A 21344-nucleotide genomic window follows, 5' to 3' on the forward strand; every position below is an offset into this window, starting at 1 on the left:
ACTTTCAAAGGTATACCACCTCATGTTTTTCCACATTATACTCCATTTGCCAGCTATTTCGCCACTTGCTTAACATATCTCTACCCCTTTACATACACTTTATATCTTCCTCACAGCTTACTTTCCTACCTATCTTTGTATCATCAGCAAGTTAGACGACAACTTTTTTTATTCATTTGTGGGACATGGGTGTCACTGGCTGGCCAGCATTTATTGTCCATCCCTGGTTGCCCTTGGAGGGCAGTTGAAAGTCAGCCACATTGCTGTGGCTCTGGGGTCACATGCCAGGTAAGGATGGCACGTTTCCTTCCACCAAGGACATTAGTGAACCCGCTGGGTTTTTTCAATAATCGACAATGGTTTCACGGTCATCAGTAGATTCTTAATTCCAGATATGTTTTATTGAATTCAAATTCCACCATCTGCCATGGCGGGATTCAAACCCGGGTCCCCAGAATATTAGCTAAGTTTCTGGATGAATAGTCTCGCAATAATACCACGAGGCCATCGCCTCCCCTACAGTTGGTTCATTCATCCAAGTCATTAATGTAGGTCAATTGTTGAGGCCCCAGCATTGACCTCGGTAGCATTCCACTCTTAGTTTGTGCAAATGTTTATGTTGCACCTCATCGCCTTTTGGGAATGTAAATACACTCCAACTACAGTTGCTGCATTATCCACCCTGTACGTCACATCCTCAAAGAATTCTAATAAATTTATCACACTATATCTCTTCCGCAAAAAGATGTTGACTCTGCCTGATATTATTTTCTAAATTACCTGTTGCTACATCCTTAATAATGGATGCTAGCATTTTGTCATCAACAGATGAAAGGCTAACTGGCCTGTTGTTCCCTGCTTTGTGTCTCCCTGATTTCTTGAATTGTGGCGTCACATTTATAGTTTTCCAATCAGTTGGGACCTTTCTGGAATCTGCAAGATTGCAATCGGTTCATCCACTATCTGTGCAGCCACTTCCTTTTAGACCGTAGGATGCAGGCCATCGGGTGCACAGCACTGATTTGTACTTTTTATCATTATTGTTTCAAGTTCCTCCCTCCCTTTGCTTCCCCCACTGCACCTTGCTTTCCCATGATTCTTGGGATACATTTTGTGCCTTCTGTAAAGACAGATACAAAATACTTGCCAAAAGTCTTTTTTTCCTGGGATTGAGCCATGTGAAAGTCTGATGGGGTAGGAGTGTTAGTTTCATTAGTTGTCAACAGCGCGTTTAAACTAATGACCACTGTTACATTAACAGTCAAGCAATAGGAATGACAGGCAATGACCATCTCCAACAATCTGACCATTTCCTTATGACATTGAGTGGCATGAGTATGGCTGAATCTACCACCATCAACGTCCCTTAACGTCAGAATCTGAACTCGTCCAGCCATTTCAATATTGTGACTATAAGAGCAGATCAGAGGCCGGAAATGCAGCAGAGCAACTCCATTTCTGACTTCCTAAAGCCTGTATCTATCTACAAGGCACAAATCGAACTGTAATGGAGTACTAGCCACTTGCCTGGGTGAACACAGCTCCAACAAAACACGAGACTCAACACCATCTGAGACAAAGCAGTTGCATGACTGGCACCCCATCCACCACCTCAAATGTTCATTCCCTTCAGCACCAGTGTAGCATTGTATTGTATTGTATCAACAGGATGCATTGCAGCAACTCATCAGTGCTCCTTAGACAGCACCTTGCAAACCCACAACCTCTACACCTGGATGGGCAAAGGCAGCCGATGCATGGGAATACCGCCACCTGCGATTCTCCTCCAAGCCCCACACGGCCCTGATGTGGAATGATATTGCCATTCCTTCACTGTCGATGGGTCAAATTCTGACATTTCCCCTCGAATAGCACTGCAGATCTTCCAACATCTAATGGACTGCAACAGTCCAACAAGGTGGCTCACCACCCCTTCTCCTGGGCAATTAGGAATGGGCAATAAATGTGGGGGAGGGGGGAATAGTAACACTAGGTTACTGTATCTGTTGACTTTGAGGTTCTGTAATTGACTCAGGCAAACCTGGGTTGGTTTGGGGCAAAGATGAAATTCCTTTCCCTATAACGGAACCATCATTGCTTACACTCTATTCTCTCTACTGCTTGTTGTTCAGTCAGTCTTGAACCTTGGATTTATGGGCACTTGTAAACTCGAGGTCAACTTCTGAATCTTCCTGAAGAAACCTACCTCATCCTGGGAAAGATAGTTCAGCTGGAGTAGTGCATCTCTGGATGTGGTGTCTTGTCGTATGTCTTCCGCAGTTGTGGATGATGCTGGCTCTAAATTCAGTACAAACCTGGAAATTAAGAAGGCTTGTTCTTCGCTGGACATGGTGAGGGAACTGAAGATGAGTGAATTTCCCGAGGAGACTTTAACTGGCGGAAATAAACTCGATGGCTGTTGTCTCTGCATGCGAAATACACAACAGTTTCACTGCCAAGTTTTTAACTCTTTAACATGGAGCCAAGTTTTGCAGAATGGCTTGTGATTCATATGTCAGGTTATATGCCAGAAACTGGCATGTTCAAAACAATCTATAAAAGCTCATTTGTAAGGGCCTCTGAGTGCTGTTGAGGGAGGTTGCTTGTTTCATAATCCTGAATTATCATGCGACACTGAAGTGATACAAAACGTGTGCACAGTGTTGATGTTTGAATGTGAAACTAGCTGGATACATACACACAGGACCAAATCCGCTTGGATGTTTAATGCTCAATGTCAGTCGGCTTGCGCCTCAGTAATTTTCTTTGTCTTACTGCAAACACGTTGTATGGCTTGGTGTATTTAGATGGTCAGTGGGAGAAGTGGTTGTAGTTCTGGCATAGAATTGGCAGTTGACTGATAAAGTGGCTGTACTGCTGCTTATGGTTGTATGGAAGCAAATGTGTTTGTTTGTGAGTGATATTGGTGGACAGAGTTCTGTGCGTGAGGACACGATGGAATTGGAGTAGAATAAAAACACCTCGATTTCAGTGAGAACACAAGATGATATGTTCCAGAAAATAATTGAGACATTTCAATCGACTGGATGAGGACCTCTGTGAACCCACATGCCGATTAGTATAACATTAATTAGGAAATTATTCAAAATGCAGCCTAAATACTGTTATGAACAGCTTCTTTGGCTCACTTGTGAACTGTGGTACAACATTTTGTTGAACCATGCAGACCAGACAAGCCTCGAGTTCAAGTCCTGATCTAGGTCAACATGGCAGTTGGGAATCTGCCAATTGACTTCCTTGTCCTTGAGCTTAAAGGAAAGAAATTGGATGAACTTCTTGCTCCTGATAACTTCCCAATGATAAGAGTAAGGATATCAGATGTGGCAAGGATCTGATTGAGTTATAAAGACTTCCTATGTTAAATAACTTGCTGACACTTAGTCAAACATCGCCAAGCATGCCAAGAGTTTGTTAAAAGTGCTTTGTAAATGTAAGCTGTTCAGGCTATGTATCAGATGACCGCTGGTGCCCTGAAATGATCAGTGGTCCGAGTAAAGCGAGAAATGGTGGAAAAACAAAATCAGCTGCGTAGATAAGTTAAATTCTCCAGTCTAAATCAGTTTCATCTGTTTATTGGCAGAATAGGATCTGATAGTGAATTTGGTGAGCCAGTTAGAATGACTTGAAATGCACTCCACCCCCCCCCCCCCCCACCTTCCCTCATCCCCCCTGCCAGCACATAGATAGTATTCATTTAAAATTATTTCTAACCTTGCATTTATAACTGCAGAAAGCAACCAAAGGGCATATTTTCTTGAGTGCCATACTGAGTAAGATGTTAGCATCAGAAATGTATCTTAATATGACTAGGCCAACGTTTGTATTATTCTCCTGATGCAGTTATCATTAAAATATTTTTTCTGAGCTTGGCATGTGGGTGGTTTTGGCACTGTCTTTCTTATTTTGTATCTCCAGTTCTCCAGATGGTACATTGCCTTCAAATGCTGTTGTCCTTGCATTGATGATGTTCCCATCATAGTGCACAGAGATTGCAGGATTTTGACTGAGCAGTTATTAGCAATATGTCCACATGAGGATGGTGTGTGTAACTGGGAGGTGATGGAACAATAAAATGATGTGGATCTTGGAAATCTGAAATGCAAAGAACAGTACAGCACAGGAACAGGCCCTTCGGCCCTCCAAGTCTGCGCCGATCACATTGTCCTATGTAGACTAACCGCTTGTATCCCTCAATTCCTCGTTTGTTCAAATGATATGATTTGATTTGATTTATTATTGTCACATGTATTAACATACAGTGAAAAATATTGTTTCTTGCGCGCTATACAGACAAAACATACTTTTCATAGAGAAGGAAACGAAAGAGTGCAGAATGTAGTGTTATAGTCATAGCTAGGATGTAGAGAAAGATCAACTTTATGCAAGGTAAGTCCATTCAAAAGTCTGACAGCAGCAGGGAAGAAGCTGTTCTTGAGTCGGTTGGTACGTGACCTCAGACTTTTGTATCTTTTTCCCGATGGAAGAAGGTGGAAGAGAGGATGTCCGGGGTGTGAGGTCCTTAATTATGCTGGCTGCTTTGCCGAGGCAGCGGGAAGTGTAGACAGAGTCAGTGGGTGGGAGGCTGGTTTGCGCGATGGATTGGGCTACATTCATGACCTTCTGTCTTGGGCAGAGCAGGAGCCATACCAAGCAGTGACACAACCCGAAAGAATGCTTTCTATGGTGCATCTGTAAAAGTTGGTGTGAGTCATAGCTGACATGCCAAATTTCGTTAGTCTTCTGAGAAAGTAGAGGCATTGGTGGGCTTTCTTAATTGTAGTGTCGGCATTGGGGGACCAGAACAGGTTGTTGGTGATCTGGACACCTAAAAGCTTGAAGCACTCGACTCTTTCTACTTCGTCCCCGTTGATGTAGACAGGGGCATGTTCTCCTTTATGCTTCCTGAAGTTGATGACAATCTCCTTCGTTTCGTTCACATTAAGGGAGAGATTATTGTTGCCGCACAGATTCTCTATCTTATTCCTGTACTCTGTCTCATCATTGTTTGAGATCCGACCCACTACAGTGGTGTCATCAGCAAACTTGAAAATCGAATTGGAGGGGAATTTGGCCATACAGTCATCGGTGTGTAAGGAGTATAGTAGAGGGCTGAGAACACAGCCTTGTGGGGCACCGGTGTTGAGGATGACTGTGGAGGAGGTGGTGTTGCCTACCCTTACTGATTGTGGTCTGTGAGTTAGGAAGTTCAGGATCGAGTCGCAGAGGGAGGTGCCGAGGCCGAGGCCCAGGCCCAGGCCATGGAGTTTGGAGATGGGTTTCATGGGAATAATGGTGTTGAAGGCTGAGCTGTAGTCAATAAATAGGAGTCTGACATAGGTGTTCTTGTTATCTAGGTGTTCCAGGGTTGAGTGCAGGGCCAGGGAGATGGCACCTGCTGTGGACCTGTTGCAGCGATAGGCAAACTATAGTGGATCCAGGTAGTCTGGGAGGCTGGAATTGATTTGTGCCATGACTAGCCTTTCGAAGCACTTCATCACAATGGATGTCAGAGCCACCGGCCAATAGTCATTAAGTCAAGCTGCCTGGTTTTTCTTAGGTACTGGGATGATGGTCATCGTCTTGAAGCAGATAGGGACCTCAGATTGTTGTAAAGAGAGGTTGAAGATGTCTGTGAATAGCCCAGCCAGCTGATCCGCGCAGGATCTGAGTGCTCATCTGGGTATCCCAACCGGGCCAGTCGCTTTCGTGGGTTGACCTTCAAGAAAGCTGCTCTGACATCTGCGATGGTGACCCCAGATACAGGTTCTTCCAGGGTGGAGGGCATGCTCACGCTGACCTCTTGCTCAAAACGGGTGGAGAATGCATTGAACTGATCAGGGAGGGGTGTGTTGGAGTCGGTGAAATGCCTATCAAGATGAGTCTTAAATGTGGCTAATGTAACTGCTTCAACCACCTCACTTGGCAGTGCATTCCAGGCCCCCACCACCCTCCATGTTTAAAAAAAAACTTCCCCGCACATCTCCAATGAACCTTTCCTCCCTTGTCTTGAACTTGTGCCTGCTTGTAATTATTATTTCTGTCCTGGGGAAAAAGCTTCCCACTGTTCACCCTATCTGTACCTCTCATAATTTTATAAACTTCTATCAGGTCGCCCCTCAAACTGAGCAGTGCTGGAAATAATGATGTCAAGCAGGATGTGTGGACAGAAACAAAATTAACATTTCGGATCACTAACCTTTCATCAGAACTCATGATAATTTTGTCTTCACAGATGCTGTGTGACCTGCTGAGAATTTCCACCATTTTTTTTGTTCTTTTTAGAAAGTAAAGTAGTTTATTTATTAGTCACAAGTAAGGCTTACATTAACACTGCGATGAAGTTACTGTGAAATTATGGTGTTCCCATGATCTTGTTGCTTTCCTTCCTTGGTGATAGAAACCATGGTCTGTGAAATTCAAGTAAGTTTTATGAATTGAGATTGCACTTGGTGATCCGAGTGCCCCGGAAATGTATGTTAAATCTAGGAGCAGGGGTGCTGATCTAGCTGGCTGTTTAGCCAGAGAGTTTTTGCTGTGTTTTTTGTGTGACCAGTGAGAAAGATGCTGCATTTTCTCCTCTGGGCAGGTTAGCTTTGATAATTCCTCCTCTTAAGTGATTAATTAAGTTTGCACTTTATTAATTTGAATGGGGTGAAGGGCATTGCTTGCCCCACCTTTGCTTTTGAGTATGCAATTTATACACATCAACGCTGAGCAGGAATTTTCTTGCTAGTTTTTGCACATTAAGTGCAAAATTAAGTGTTCAGGAAATACAAAAGTATTTCAAACAATTGTTATCATTGGGTGTGACCATGTTAGGTTTTCTGGTTTAAAGTAGAAATACCTCAACTCTAAGCACCACAAATGGGAGAAAATGGTTTGTTGAGGAAACTCTTGTATTTATAGCTAAGGTCTATCTTAAGTGGCATGATATTAACTCAGTGACATATTCAGCATGTATTCATCTGGATGAATTCAGTGAATAATTCCTACAGATTTGTGAATTGGGGACATTTGTGCTTTGAAAAAGAGAGTGGGGGTAAACAACAAAAGCACTCTCTCCTGACACAGTGAGGAAGTCCAAAAAGGGAAGACCAAATCATTGAGTTAACATTGAATTTTGTTGGGGAATCTGCATTTGAATAGATCAGATCAGAATGACTCTGGGTAGAGATCCGCTTCCTCGTGCATGGGATATGAAATGATTTGGCTCCATCCTGTCATTAATTGAGTTGACCATCCCTCCCAAGATGCAAGGCCAGTGGAAAGCTGAAGAATTCATGCTTAAGTTCTTGCTTTCTGAGCAAGATAACTTTTCTCTTTGCTCTATGACTCTTTATTGCTTCTTTCCTGTGAGAATTAGTTAACTTGAAATTTTCTGCACAACGATTTCTATGAGCTATGCTCCCCGTAAAATCATTGAGCAAGCTGGTTGACTTTTTCTGGTTCTGAGACTTGGGATAGGAAATAAGAGTTTGCCACAAAAACAACAGAACTGTATTGATCCTCATTGTGTCAAATGGCCAGCGAGTGCCCATTGTTCCAGAGCCTTTCTTTTCTTGTACAGTGAGGCTGAATTATTCAGAATAGGAAAAGGCAAGCTGCATTTTCCTGTTGCTGCAGATTCCTGGGCATTGTGTGTGGAGAATTGTTTGCCAACAACCTTGAAATGTATCATGATGGCTGCATTGATGGCGACAGGTATGTAGAATGTCCATATTTCCATTCTTCAAGTCAGAGCCTTGTTCATTCGTGGGCACTGAGGGTAACACAATCTGCTTATTGTTGTCCCACTTAACATTCACCCTATTATTTATTAGCAGCGATGACTGACCAGCAGTACGTGGAGACGGCCTTGGCTGAATTTTATTCTCATCCACTCCCCTACACACAGTTTAGATGAAATGAATGAAGTTACAACTTCATTCAATGATAGCATTTGAAGAGTATTGTTAAACTTTGTTAGCTTGCAATGAAGATTGAAGAGCATGACAGGATGGAGCTAGAGGTGTCGGAAATTGATTTTGCAAATATCATGTTGTGTTATGCCATTGTTGATGCTTGGTTCTAAAAAATTGATGGAACCTCTTTTTGTGAGAGACACACCATGAGAAAGATTATATGGCTTGTGTGTTCGCTGACCCTGTGAATGAAGAAGCAAGAAATGACAACTATGTTTTCAAGATGGTTCATGTTGCAGGATTTCTTTTGGCTCTGTGTCTGTCAAGACATCATTTTTAAACCAATTCTCACTGTTCATATCCATCCATACCCCTTCTCCGTCTCTGTAACCTGCTTCAAGATATCTGTACTCCTGGCCTCTTGCACATCCCAAGCTTTCATTAGTCCACCTCACCCTGAAGCTCTTGAACTCTCAACTTCACTGTTTTTCCTGTCTTTATCTCTCCTATTGTTAGACATTCCTTAAAATTCTGATGTGTGATTGCTTTTGGCCAATTGTATTACTCCCACCAAGTGGTTCGGTGTCAGGTTTTAGTATGGTTCGGCCTATAGTGTCTGGAATTTAGAAGAATGAGGGAAGATCAAATTGAGGTGTTCAGGATGATAAAAGGTATGGATGAAGTAGACATGGAGTGATGCTTCCGCTGGTGGGGCATTCTAGGATGAGAGGTCATAATTTGAGGGTAGAAAGGGTAGCAAATTTAAAACAGAGTTGAGGAGAAACTACTTCTCCCAAAGGGTTGTGAATCTGTGGAATTCGCTGCCCCAAAGTGCGATGGTTACTGGGACAGTGAGTAAATTTAAGGAAGAGTTAAACAGATTTTTAATTGGTAATGGGTTGAAAGGTTATGGGGAGAAGGCAGGAAAATGGGGATGAGGAGCATATCAGCCATGATCGAATGGCGGAATGGACTCGATGGGCTGAATGGCCTAATTCTGCTTCTATGTCTTATGAACTTATTATGAACTAGTGTTTCTGTGAAATGCTTTAGCAGATTTAAAGGTGCAATACAAATGCAAGGTGAGGCTGGCCTTGGTACACAGTTCTTCCCCTTAGTCAACTTAATTGGCTAATGGGATCCCCCAGTGCATAGGTTAAAGATAGAAATGAAGATTTTATGGCAAGGTTAAGAAAGCTGACAATGAATTGAAAGGTACTAAGTAACTTGTATGGGTACAGATGGCCTTGTGAAACTGCGCAGGAGAAGATCCAGCAGTTGGTTTATGAGCTGAAGCTTTCTGTGGGATTTCAACCTGAAATTCACAGTCATTTAATCTGCACTGTCATAAAAATCTATTGTTACGGCAATGAGCAGAAAAAATTGCAATGTTTAGTTCATGAGTTGCACTTACTCCATAGTTACCAAGATTTTGCTTTCATTGACCTCCTGTGTATTCCTAGTAGGATTGGCAAATGGCAGGTTTGTTTTGAAAATGCCTTTTTGCCAAGCAAATGTAATTCTGGGAAACTTACAATTCACTCAAGTTGAGGGTTACTCTTAGAATGGCAAAAAAATCATGGTCTCAATAGAATGGGGAGATATACTCAAACTATCTTAAATTGCTGAGAGGAAGATATAAATTAATTTTACAGTATCCTGATGTTTTCCTAATCTATTTTTATCCATTGCTCTAATTTTCCCCCTTTCCTCTCCCAGAAGGTGATGCCCTTTTGATACTCAATTGCTATTATTTCTGAACCGCTATCAATGAGGTACCCATTGAATGAGCAATCAGTTCATTGCTGTCCTGATGTGACATTTATAGTTATCCTTCAACCTTAGGCGAACTAGGTACTCTTTCTTCCCCCCCCCCCCCCCCCAACCACCACCACCACCCTCAGACAGTATTGTTGATGTTCAGGCTGTCATTCTAGCTGAGCTTGGCTGGCTCAGCTGAGACCAGGGACCTTGCTGGTATGCATGGCATTGTGCCACACTGCGCAGTGTACTTAGGCACTGAGCCATGGTGGCTGTGTTGACAGGATTGGTAGGGAACATTGCAGAGTTTCAGGAGCAGAGGGCCACACAACTGAGCTTCCTCCTCTTTCTATCCTATTGCCCTCTTGTGTGTCGTTAGGATCAGAATTTACAGCTAGCTATCAGAATCACAGATCTCCTTACCCATTTCCAGCACAGACAATGAGGGGATAATTGTAGCACTCCTGCTACTTGCTGAAGTTAGCTGGTTTAGCCCAAAATAGGGATCTGATCGTAATGTAATTACACACTGAATGTTAGAAGTGTCAGCTGATCAATTTGAGGAACTGCAATGGAGTGGGCACTTATTTTCGCCCAGATGAATTTGCATGTCGCAAAGCAGAGTCAGAAGTCCTTCAATTATCTCTCCAAGTTGATTACTAAAATAGAAGCTGGATCTTTAGTCTAACTAAGTGGTGAGTATTAGTGAAATCTGACTTGGAAGAATAACTGACCTCGACTGAATTCTGGCCTGCACAGCTGTGTAGGGACTGGTTCCAATGACTTGAGCTGTGCCCAGCAACCAACCAAGTGATTGCATCAAATTCAAGATGAGGAGGGGTTCTGAGGGACTAAATAAGGAGAAATCTTCCAGTGGCAGGAGGATCAGTTAGCCAGAGGCCACTGATTTAAGATCAGTGGCAAAAAGTACAGAGGCGACATGAGAGGTTGAAAAAATGTATGGTTCCAGTTATGATCGGAAATGCACTCCAAAATGGATTGTGGAGGCAGATTCAATAGTAACTTCTGTAAGAAAATTGGAAAGGTACATGAAAAGAAAATACATGGGGCCTTGGGGAACGAACAGGCAAGTGGCAAGAGTTGGACAGGAGAGGTGGCACAGGCACAAATGGAATCGTAGAATCATAGAATCCCTACAGCGCAGAAAGAGGCCATTCGGCCCATCGAGTCTGCACCGACCACAATCCCACCCAGGCCTACCCCCATATCCCTACATATTTACCCGCTGATCCCTCTAACCTACACATCTCAGGACACTAAGGGGCAATTTTAGCATGGCAATCAACCTAACCCGCACATCTTTGGACTGTGGGAGGAAATTGGAGCACCCGGAGGAAACCCACGCAGACACGAGGAGAACGTGCAAACTCCACACAGACAGTGACCCAAGCCGGGACTCGAACCCAGGTCCCTGGAGCTGTGAAGCAGTATAGTGCTACCGTGCCGCCCGTGAGAAAAAATAGTTTCCTCATGTTGAATCGTATCATAGTTCTATACCACTTTCATTGCAAAGTAAGGTGATTGAATTTGCAACGTTGTGGGAGTGACATGCTGAGTCTTGATTTTTGCATGCTGCCCCAGCTGCCGAGTTGATGAGTTGATCAAGAAAGCAATGGAGAGGACAGCTGCATGGAGGGAAGGTCACTCATTATGTAACTCATGTGAGATGTAACTCATTACTCAACCTTGAGGCCATAGTGCTGGAGGCTTGGGAATAAAATGGTGAAAGCAAGAACGGAATATGCAGCTTAGCAACAGGCTATTCGGCCCAACGGACCTATACTGTTTTACTCAAACACTAATCTCTCCACAATCCATTTACCTAATTGAAGCCTTTCAGCAAACCTTTTGCATCATGTCTTGTTATCAAAAGAGAGTCACTAGCTTTTATATTAATAATAGACAAATATCAGATTTGCACTGGACCAGTGGCTGTGACTGGCCATGCAGTGGTAAGCTTGACATTGTTCTGCACAGACATTATACAGTTCAGCCAGTTAATTTCAATAATTCGTCTCCACAAGTACTGTTGGGGTTTTTAAGTCATGGCATTTCTGCTTGCAAAGCTAAGTTCTTTGGAAAATGGGGTGTTGAAAGAAAATGAAGCAAGTTTGCAGATATCCAGAAAAGGCTGTAAATACTGAGCAGATCAAGCAGCACCTGTGGAGAAAGACGTAGTTAGAGGTTCCTGGTTTTTTTTCATTGCTCCACAGATGCTACCTGACCTGCTGAGCATTTCCAGCATCTTCTGTTCTAATTTCAGATCCCCAGCATCTGTAGTATTTTTGGTTTCGTGTTGGTCTTTTAAGCTTTGAAATGCATTTCTGTGGCCTTCAGCCACCTAAATGCATATTAAAAAAATTAAGATACAAAAATAAAAAAATTACCCAATAAGTCATCAATTTCTGACGAATTGGTGGCTTTTAAAACCGATTTTGGATTGAGAAAGTAGATTGAAGCTAATGGAGCTTTGAGTAGATCAGTTTAATAGAAAATAGCATTTTGAGGGAAGAGGTTACGGAATCCATTGGTGATTTGATGCTGCCTCAATTTGAAAGACTGAACCTCTGGATTGCATTTTCTCCTTCTAAACATGATTGCTGTTTTTGAGCAAGTGATTTAGAATGTATAAAACGCAACATTTTCTGCAAAGGGGAAGGAGGAAATTTTAACTTAGCAGTGGTCTTTAGATACCAGCCTTTTCTTTCTAGGCAGTCTGTTTGGGAGTACAGTTGTGGGAAGTCCAGTCAGAGCCAGAAAATGAGAAGCTGGGCGAGAGTGAGTGGAACTAGTAACAAGATCTCATATTGCTGTCATGTTAGAATGTGAGCTGGCTTGCCCTTGATATTTATTTTTAAGCATTCAAAGACTAAAGTCAAATAAATCAGCTTGTGTCTGGTGCAGTCATGGTGATAACCGGTCAGTGCTGTTCTTGTTTGGAGGTGGCAGTTATGATTAATTCTGTTCCTATATAAACAATGAAATCATTTTGGCTGTGGATGGTTCATGGTGTAGGTTGCTTCACCATCTGATGAGTGCATTTATGGCACTGAGGTCTGCCAGTGTGACCTTGTCCTCTTCGGTAGGTGGGATAAAGTGCAGTAATAACTAGACTTTATTTATTGTACTGACGTAGACACAGCAGTGGTCTGTACATGATAAAACTCTGGGATTTCTGGGCGCCATGGGACTAAAAAGGGTGTGCTTGAATAGCTTTCGACTGAAGCAATCATTTGGTGAATGACTCAATTGCTAACAGCAATATTTCAGGATATAATCCAGAAGTTCTTCACTAGCTGCAAAGTTTCTTTTTCTTTTTGACCATATTTCATAAAGATTGGAAATTCCTGTTCCCTTGCTCATTAACCACCCCTCAACCCCAACTCCACCTCAAATGCTGAGTTTGGGGAGAGGAGGTGCTGATTTGGAGTCTGCACTGATGACTGAGTAACAAAGCTATCAAGCCCTTGGTTTGATGCCGAGCTTTGCAAACTTAGCTGACTTATTCTGGAGTCACATCAAAGTGTTGTTGATGGCTTGATGCCCCCTCTTCCTTGTGAATTGTTGGGAATAATTGGCTCAGGTGTGTATGTTCTCAGTTACTATCCACTTATTGTCACAAGCAAATGCAAGTCCGCTCTTCGGGTGAGGACATGTATCACCCTCTACTGTTCAGTCACTTACTGTTGCACTGGCACTGTGGTTAGCACTGCTGTCTCTCAGTGCCAGGGACTCTGGTTCAATTCTGCTCTTGGGTGACTGTGTGGAGTTTGCACATTCTCCCTGTGTCTGCGTGTGTTTCCTCCCACACTCCAAAGATGTGCAGGATAGGTGGATTGGCCATGCTGAATTGTCCCAAAGTGTCGGGGGATTAGCAGGGTAAATACGTGGGGAGAGGGCCTGGGTGGGATTGTTTTCAGTGCAGGTTCAATGGGCTGAATGGATTCTACTGTAGGGATTCTATGAACATGCGCAGAATGGCCCCAAGAGCTGCTAAAGCATAGGCATCTATGCCTCATGATAGGACGTTCCCTTTGGAGATGATACTGTGGTTTGTGGCAGTGATTGCAATGCCAGAGCTACTTTGCATTTCTTGAGGTTCTGCTTTATCGTCCATTTGTAAATTCAGAGTGTGTCCTTTATATTCCCTGGGGAACTGAGTGGCCAGAGCAATGGCAAGAATCTTGGGCCTAACAGTGCACTGTTGCTTCATCAATAACTTTGCTTTCATGATGAGGTCAGAAGTGTGATGTGCAATCACCAGCAAGCATTCTTCAGTACCATTCATGACTCAGTTTCTGAAGTCTTCCATGCCTACACACAGCAAGACCTGGGCAACATTTGGGCTTGGACTGATAAGTGGCAAGTGACATTTGTGTCACACAGTCCCAGGCAATGACCATCTCCAACAAGAGAAAATTTAACCATCTCTGTTTGATGGTCAGTGGCATTACCATCACTGAATCTCCCGCTCTCAACATCCTGACGGGTACCATTGACCAGAAACTGAACTGGCCAATTCATGTAAATACTGGCTGCAAGACCATGCTCGGAATTCAGTGACAAGTACCTCACCTGCTGTCTCCCCAAAGTCTGTTGACCATCTTAAAGGCACAAGTGTGATGTAATACTCTCCTCTTGCCTGAATGAGTTCAGCTCCAACAACACTCTAGAAGGTGGGTGCCATCCAGAGTAAAACAGCTTGCTTGATTGGCATCACATTCACCACAAATGCACAGTGGTAGCGCAACACTTCAAAATCTCCAACCTCACATCTAAAAACACATGCACAATAGGGAGAATCATCACCTTGCAAGTTTCCCTCCAAACCACCCACCAACCTGACTTTGGAGTGAATCCTTTCATTGTCACTGGATCTACATCCTGGAACACCCTTCCTGACAGCACTGTGGGAGCAGAAGCACCACATGCGCTGCAATGGTCCAAGCAGGCAGCTCATCATCACCTTCTAATGGGAATTTTGGGGCAGGCAATAAATGTTGGCATTGCCTGTGACATTCACATCCCATATGTCGAACGTAAGAAATGGGCACTAATATAAGGCCAAGTTTAGATCCAAACCAACTGACTTCGTTGCTTCAAACATGAGAACAAAATAGAAGGCCACGTAACACTCGCAGATCATTGAAAAAGCTAAAGGGTTATGGCACCACAACAGAATACAATCCTCGCTGCTTTTAGTGGGTGTGCTGCTGTGGACACTGTTGGTAGTCAACACTTCACACAGTTAAAAGGAGTTGGGTTGTGATGATGCAACATGACTGTACTGATAAATTAAGAAAAGCCGTGTGCAATGTAACTAGCTTTATTTAAACCACCCACTGAAAAGTCAGATGTGAAGACTATTAAAATAAATACTCCATTAAAAATAATCAAATTGTGTAGAGATTGCTAGCACAACAGCCCTTCATGGCAATCTGATCTGAACTCGTGGCAATATGAATACTGAGCTATCTCTATCTTTTGAAGGGCTTGGTTTTATATTGGGAAGGTTCTTCCTAGCAAGGCACAAAGAGAAAGCTGAAGAGTGAACATTAGTCATCCTTAGCACAATGCCTTCACTGACCAGTTCCCATTCCCGTTCTCCCTCCTCTTCTTTTTGGTGCTACACATGGCCTGAGCCATTCATGTTGGTTTCGATGGAGTGTCATGGTCACTAAGGTGACAGCTGAGCAAATTCTTCCTGTGACATCTCATCTCGCGCTGAAGCAGACCACATTTCTGGCACAATTTTGTCAGCATGTATCTTGCTACCATTTAAAAGGTAATTGGACCGTAACGAGGTGCTATTTACTTCTTGAGCATGTTTGTTATGCAGTTGCTGCTGTGCAGTGTAAATTGTAATCCAACACGCATTTGAGGTGGAATTGCAGTAAAATGAGGTGTGATCTCCTGAGTAGACAGTAAAAGCCCGATGTATCGCGTGGTTAACATGCTGTGACCGGCAGCTTAGTAATTGACAATAATGGAGTGATTTGCCCCTTTGAACTTGTCGTGCAAATAGTTTAAATAGTAGGATATATACTTTGAAGGAGCAAAGTTCAGAACCATTTTTGGATCACCTACACATCTGCGTTTATTGAGATTGCAGATCAGTGCTTTGCATCTACACAACAGATTTGCTTGTTTGATTTTAGTCAACGTGGAGAGAAATCTCCCCACCCCATATTTGTGGTGTAGAAAATAATTGTCATTGGCAATTTGGTATTTTGAGCTTGTCGCAAGGTTTTGTGCAAGAGTCACAAGTTGGTCATCTTCTTGCCTGAAAGGTTTTTCTGAAATTAGAATGGAGAGACTTGTGACCATTTACTGCACAAGGTTCCCAACAAGTCAGCTGCCTGATTCCTTTTGGACGGTGTTTGCTGGAGGGATTTCCAACTCTCCAAAAAAAAAGTGCCTTAGATAAGTAGTAGTGAGTGGCATCTGTGTTTGGTTTTGCCCTGGACTGCGTGAGTACATCTACAGGCAAGCAAGGTGCTTTTGGCAGCATCACTCTGGATAGAACTTGCTGCTTTGTACATATGTTTTGTGCATCCACATTTACTTTAAACAGATTGTTCTTCGAATCTTGCAGGTGCAGTCACATGCCTTTGTATCCATAATTGTATTTTGGCAGCAAGAGGTTGTGCTTCTATTTTAAGCTTGGATATTATTGTGGGAATGGATAGAGTCCTAAAGCATAAAGAGGCTGAGTATCTTCAAGTCCCATTGGAATCCAGTCAGACTCGCAGCTTCCACATGATGCTAGTAGATACTGTACTCTAATGTATGCTATGTTCTGAAAGAATTCATTTTAAATTACTGGATTCAAATGGAGGTCATTTAGATTCACAACCTTCATCCTCTTGGCTGGTTTCCACAAGGACATTACTGTAAATAATCCTTATGCATGAAGCTCGTGCAGATGATTACAAATCATAACGGAAGTGACACTGCTATGCCATTGTTGCTGCTCAGCTAGGCGACACAGGCAACAACAGTTGACTGTTCCAAGCCCCAGCATGCCTGTATGGGGTAAAGCAAATTGAAGTTGCTGGTTACTCCCCCAACAGCTGAGTTAGTGTTTGAGCTGTGTGGAGCCTGAAATCCCTTTTGTGATTGCCAGCTGCCTCTGAGTCGGTTGCTTTCACTGGGAGCAGGAGTTGAGCTGCTGAACGTCCTGGACCAAAGCAGGACCTTAAGCAAGGTTCCTGTGTTGTGCCTTTATTCAGTAGTATCTGCTGAAAAGTCTTCACTTCGGCACGTGAAAAGAACATTGGACTTGGTTGTGATTTCCCCTGTGGTTGAATTTGAGGCAAGCACTTTTGTGGCTTCGCAGTCGAAGAATAGCCACTTTGGTGAAGTTCTGGATGCCTTGGAAACAGTACTGTAGCAGAAGCCGGCACCTTCAGCAGGAAGGGGAAATGGTCGGAAATTAAAACACTGCTGTACTAGTCTTGACTGGATGTGTTTCCATGATGGGCGTTGACGCAGTCAACATAAATAATCACAGGCACTGCAGACTGCTGCAGGTCGGCCCTTGGAATGATTCCACCATTTCACCACAACACCCAAATGACTAAAAGCTTTCATTTCTGTTCTGTCAGGCACATACTGCTGGTTGCTAGTGGCACGCTGCTAATGGCTTTTGGCAAATTAGACGACCGTTGGTTTCTTCATTTCATGACCCGGGAGTAAATTCCATCGTGGTGCTCCAGCTGTTCATAAACTGAAGATTTAAATCTACACTACATGATGTTTATTTAAAGTCTGTTGATTTGGCAATCGTGAGAAAGGTACCAGGCTGAATATTTCCTTTTTCATAACTGGAATATACCTGTCTTAACTTGTTACCTGCACAGTTGTCAGTTGGATTTTGGTGAAGTATTATGGTGTAATCTAAGACATTTGCGAAATGTGTCAGCTAAAAAGTTAAAAGTCTAATCCTCTGCAGCGGTGGCTCTTGCGTCTTGGCCAGAGGGAGAATTTGTCACTGCGTATTGCTCGGATGAAGTGAGCACAATGGCAGATTTGAGGTACTGTATGCTTAAAAAGTTGAAAGTAGCACAGCATTTAAACATATGTCGAAGCATGAAAGCACGTTGACTTTAGTGAAATGGCTTTCTTTTGTATTGTATTGATAGCAACATGGGGAATAGGTCGAGTGATAACATGGGCTGACTTGACAGATGGTGCTCCAGAATTCAAGCGTAGCCCAAGGAGTGCCTAATTCTTCATGCCTCTTTCATTCTCCCACTCGTGATTATTACTCAGCCCTTCCCACTCATCACATCCTATTCCCTTAGTACAGGAGAGCAGCTGCCAGAGAAAGAGTACCCAATTTTCCCACCTTGGGCAGAGAGGTGTCAAGCTTGTGTGAAAAGCATTTTAAAATTGCTCATCCCGTCGTGTGAGAACATAATTCATTCTGAAAGGATCTGGGCATGGGAACTCCCTGGTGTCACACTCATGGTCACTCTTCTAGTTGGAGATTAAGTGAAAGGACATTATTGGCAAACTCAGTTCTGTGCTTCTCTGAACAATGGGAACAATCTCAGGCTAAAGGGACGACCCTTTAAAACAGAGATGAGTAATTTCTTCAGCCAGAGAGGTGAATCTGTGGAACTCTTTGCCCCCAGAAGGCTGTGGAGGCCAGGTCACTGAGAGTGTCTTTAAGACAGAGATAGATAGGTTCTTGATTGATAAGAGGATCAGGGGTTATGGGGAAAAGGCAGGAGAATGGGGATGAGAAAAATAATCAGCCATGATTGAATGGCGGAGCAGAATCGATGGGCTGAGTGGCCTAATTCTGCTCCTATGTCTTATGGCGCATTGCAAGTAAATACTGGGTTGTGATCAAGGGTTGGAACCCTGATGTTTCTTTTCAACGCAAGTCAGTTTAGTCTGATATCTTGACCTCTTCCATCCCTTTTCCCAAATCCAAGATGTTTGGGTCAGTTATGATGTCTCTGCTAAGATTAGACTTGTTCGCGCACATGCAATCTTTTGGCCTCCAACCACAACAGCTGTACCATTGGGTTGTAATTTAAGAATCAACTGATGAGTTTGCGGGGCGGGCGCAAGGGCCGGGTGGAGAGAGAGTGGGCTATTAATGTATTCATATTGTATGTGACTGTTGGAAGGAGGTGTTGCAGAGCACTCAGTGAAGTGTGGGTTGCTTCTAACTGCTGGTAGTCTGCTGTATATTTTAGCATTTTACTTGGAGGGTTAACACCGAGTCACTGATATTTTTTTCGTTTCAGACCAGTTTTTTGTGCAGAATTCTGCTGTGTATTGATGTTCACTGAGGCATCCTTTAATTCTCCATTCTGTTTTCTCCCTTTCTGTTTAACACAAACCTTCCTTGTAATGTCCTCCTTGTTGCTACTGGAGCCCAAAATGGATTTGCCTGTAATTGCACAAATGATGCTTTGCTTGCGGGATGTAGTCTGTCATAGGTCAAGATAGACAACGTGGATGTTGCTGCTGCTGAGAGCTCTGAATACTGTGTGGGTGTTACTCAAAATCTTTAGAAAAGCATTTTCATTTCCTAATATTGGAAAAGCCAAATTTTCATTTTTATTCCCAGTTCGTGATGATGATAATTGACCCATTTAAATGTTTGAGATCTCAGCTTTCATTTTATTTTGTGGGGAAGAGGCGTAATTATGTTCTGTTGCTGTTGGTGTCTAATGCTCCTTGAGAACGACCCTGTGAGACTTGGCAGGAAAGTAATGAAGCATTATTCCATATGCTATAAAAGTGCATTTCTCCCCTGCGCACTCAGTAACAATTGAAGCAATTTTGCAGTTCCTGGACCAGAATGGATGTGCCATTTTGAGTCACTGTTCTATTAGATTTGCTCTCTGTTTTTGAATGGCTTTGTTGGTCTTCAGAGGCCGCAACTTTGAATAGCTCTGGTACCATCTGATTGTGGCAGAACATTGCAGCAGCAACAGCCCAGTAACCTTCTGTTGTCAGAAAATGCCTGGAAAATCTCAGCAGGTCTGACGGCATGTGTGGAGAGAGAATGGAGCCAAAGGGTCATCGAGACATGAAATGTTGGCTCTATGTTCTCCCCACAGATGCTGTCAGACCTGCTGAGATTTTCCAGCGTTTTCTTATTTTGTTTCAGATTCCAGCATTCGCAGTATTTGGCTTTTACCTTCTGTTGTCAGCCTGTTTGTGTTTGATTTTAGCTGAAAGGAAATGGCTGCCTGCATACAAAATCAACAGTTCTGTGGTATGGTGAAGGGAGTGGCGGGATAAAGTCCCCTTCTCTCGATGGCAGTTAATTCCATTCTCAGAGCTCAACTCATGATAAAGGTCCCACGTGTTGTGACATTGAAATAACTAGGCTCAGAAGTTTGATTTATAATTTGTAGCTTTTGCTGCTCTTGGGCACAACGCTTGGCAGCAGTGGCACTGGGCTTAGGAGTGCAAACTGAGGTATGTTCAAACGTCTGCTCATTAATCCCTGATGGAATTGAGCTATGTATGGATTGGGTTGGGCACGCAGTGATCTCTTTGTTAAAATCAAACGCTGTTTCTTTGCAAATGAATGGCACGAGATACCCAAAGGTTGTTTGTGCCCACAGAACCATTAAGAAGAGTCAGTGCCTTCACAAGAGAGAGGGCTGGATATACTAGGAGAAGAAAATCGTGAGTAATTGTGATTAAAAAAAGCTGGTGTGAAGTGAAGCGAATGATAGCATTACTTTGACGGGCTCTGTATTTTTTATGATTCATCTTGCAGGTGAAATGTTAAACTGAGGTCCTGTCTTGCTACCCTGGTGGATTAAAAGATTGTGTAGTACAATTTGGAGAAGAGTAGGGTATTGCCCCAGTGTGCTGGAAAACCTGCTCCTTTGACTGAACCAACCATTTAACTGAAATAACTGTAATTTTCAAGTTTGCGTGACCTGGATGCGTGCAAACTAGTTGCTGCATTAGGTTATAAAACAATGATTCAGTTTATAAAATAGAAGCGCTGTGGGACATCCTGAGATCATGATCTATATGAGGAATGCAAAATAATGGACAGTGATCTGTCTGTATGTAGAAGCACTGCGCTGATTGTGCATGCCTAGCTGATCTCCTGTTTTGGATCTCTCTCTTACTGGACGTGGTACTGTGCGAGATGGGGAGTTTCTTGGATTTAAATTGAGGTAATGGTTTAGATCTGTTCCGACTAGATAGCAGTCTGGTTTTACATGTTTAAAGATTCCTCTTGTGAATGGCCTTCATTTTTATCCACATTAAAAAGGAACTGCAGTTCATTTATCTATTCGCTGTATAGAAGGTTGTATTTTTGAGAAATAGAATTTACATTGGCAGGGCTTCAGTGTCAACCATGGCTTGTTTGGTATCACTCTGCCTCTGGTCAGAGATTTATGGGTTCAAGTCTTGCTCCTGAACTTGAACATGAAAATCAAGTGCAGTCATAGAAATCATAGAAACCCTACAGTACAGAAAGAGGCCATTCGGCCCATCGAGTCTGCACCGACCACAATCCCACCCAGGCCCTACCCCCATATCCCTACATATTTACCCACTAATCCCTCTAACCTACGCATCTCAGGACACTAAGGGCAACTTTTAGCATAGCCAATCAACCTAACCCGCACATCTTTGGACATC

General features: G+C 43.1%; 1 protein-coding gene across 2 annotated transcripts in view; it reads left to right on the plus strand.

Moving 5' to 3' along the window:
* Nucleotides 1–21344, plus strand: part of LOC144510148 (serine/threonine-protein phosphatase 2A 55 kDa regulatory subunit B alpha isoform) — a 69456-nt gene that overhangs the window by 8998 nt on the left and 39114 nt on the right. Inside the window, exon 3 of one of the 2 annotated variants that reach the window (XM_078239531.1) lies at nt 20303–20366. The exons of the other annotated variant lie outside the window; for it this stretch is intronic. The gene's annotated coding sequence lies outside the window, so the exon portion shown is untranslated. The remainder of the gene's footprint in view (nt 1–20302; nt 20367–21344) is intronic. 2 annotated transcript variants of the gene reach the window in all.

This window comes from Mustelus asterias, chromosome 22, assembly GCF_964213995.1.
Source record: "Mustelus asterias chromosome 22, sMusAst1.hap1.1, whole genome shotgun sequence".
NCBI classification, from domain to species: Eukaryota; Metazoa; Chordata; class Chondrichthyes; order Carcharhiniformes; family Triakidae; genus Mustelus; species Mustelus asterias.